This window comes from Bison bison, unplaced genomic scaffold, assembly GCF_000754665.1.
Source record: "Bison bison bison isolate TAMUID 2011002044 unplaced genomic scaffold, Bison_UMD1.0 scf7180017864527, whole genome shotgun sequence".
NCBI classification, from domain to species: Eukaryota; Metazoa; Chordata; class Mammalia; order Artiodactyla; family Bovidae; genus Bison; species Bison bison.
In genome coordinates, this window is record NW_011495078.1 from 10,951,460 (window position 1) to 10,952,990 (window position 1,531).

Consider the following 1,531-nt stretch of genomic DNA (forward strand, 5'->3'; position numbering starts at 1 on the left):
CTTCATAACATTCAGAAGCGTGTGAGCATATATGTGGTGTACGGTCTGGTCTTTTGCATGTCCTATGAAGCTTCATGGGGTTTAGATTAGACTACATTAACACCCTTAATTCATCTCTTTCCTATTATACCTTAAATCAAAGCATTTTTCCTAACATACCTGCTGACCCAGTGCCCTGCTCACCCTGAGATTTGAAAGTCTGTGGGTTAAAGCAAAAGCAAAAACATCAGCACAAAAGAGGGCTGACGTTACTCTCACTAGTAAATCACAAGCTTGTAACATTTGCAGGTGAAATGAAATGGGAAGGTTGTTGCAAATCACCCCACTGTACACAAATCTCTTTTTAAAAAAAAACATATTTTTATTCATTTATTTGGCTGTTGTTGCAAACCACTGCACTGTCCACACACCTCTTTCCTTTTTAAAAAAATATTTATTTTTATTTCTTGGGCTATGCTGGGTCTTAGTTGCGGCATGTGGGATCTAGTTCCCTGACCAGGGATCAAACCTGGGCCCCCTGCATTGGGAGTGCTGAGTCTTAGCCACTGGACCACCAGGGAAGTCCCCACACACCTCTTTCAACCAGTCTTTCAAGACTCTGACTGTCCCCATTTGACAGAGGAGGAAACCAGAGTGCTGAGACTCTAATTCAAGGATTTGCGAAAGCCACATCCCAGGTGTTTTCTATTGTCACACACCCTAAATGGCAGCCAAGACTGAAAAACAAGAAACTAGCTCCAAGAGCTTGGCCAAATGGGTCTGGACACTAGAGTACAATGGCTTATGCTTTGGGCAAGTACCAGCAGCAGACACACAGGAAAAATACGAGCTCTGCGGCAAAGCAGAGAAAAGACAGTGTCAGGGGAAGACGTAGGTCATGAGATCTAGGTGTGCATGTTTGTGAAAAAATAAGAGGGTTGAGCATGTACAGCTCTTTGTCTACAGGTATTTTGTTCTTTTTGGGTTTTTGTTTTCATTCTTTTCTTTTTCCTTCTTTCCCAAGTATAGGCTTTCCCAAGGAAGCCTCCCTGACAGGCTACAGTCCACGGGATTGCAAAAGAGTCAGATACGACTTAGTGACTAAACAACAAGTAGATTTTGATTCCAATACTTTTTTTCCCTAAAGAATGATCAGTGTTACATGATTCTGGTGCTAGACTTCGATATGCCCCATAACTTGCTTTATGTGTTTCTTAGAAAAAACTGCAAATTCTTTTTCAGAAAAAGATTTTTCAGAGGAGAGCCTGCCATTCTACACAGAATATCAAACTTGCTTTAATGGCTATGCTGACTTGGGGACCATTACTCTAAATGTATATGTGGAGCCTCTAAGCAAAAAAACTTCATAAAGGTTTCCTTCATCCTTTGTTAATTACTGATGAACTAATCCTCCATATGACATGTCTCCCTCTGTGTCTGAGCTCTAACCAGCTGCTTGTATAGCATTTGAAACTGTAGCAGGAACTTCTAAACATGGACAGGTTATTTTGAAAGGGAGAATTCTGGGGTGAATTCTGGATCTGTGAGGGGA

At 41.3% G+C, this 1,531-nt stretch overlaps 1 non-coding gene across 1 annotated transcript; it reads right to left on the bottom strand.

Moving 5' to 3' along the window:
• Window positions 1-487: 487 nt before the first annotated feature.
• Window positions 488-560, bottom strand: TRNAG-CCC. The gene has a single exon. It is a non-coding gene; the product is annotated as a tRNA-Gly (tRNA).
• Window positions 561-1,531: the final 971 nt, after the last annotated feature.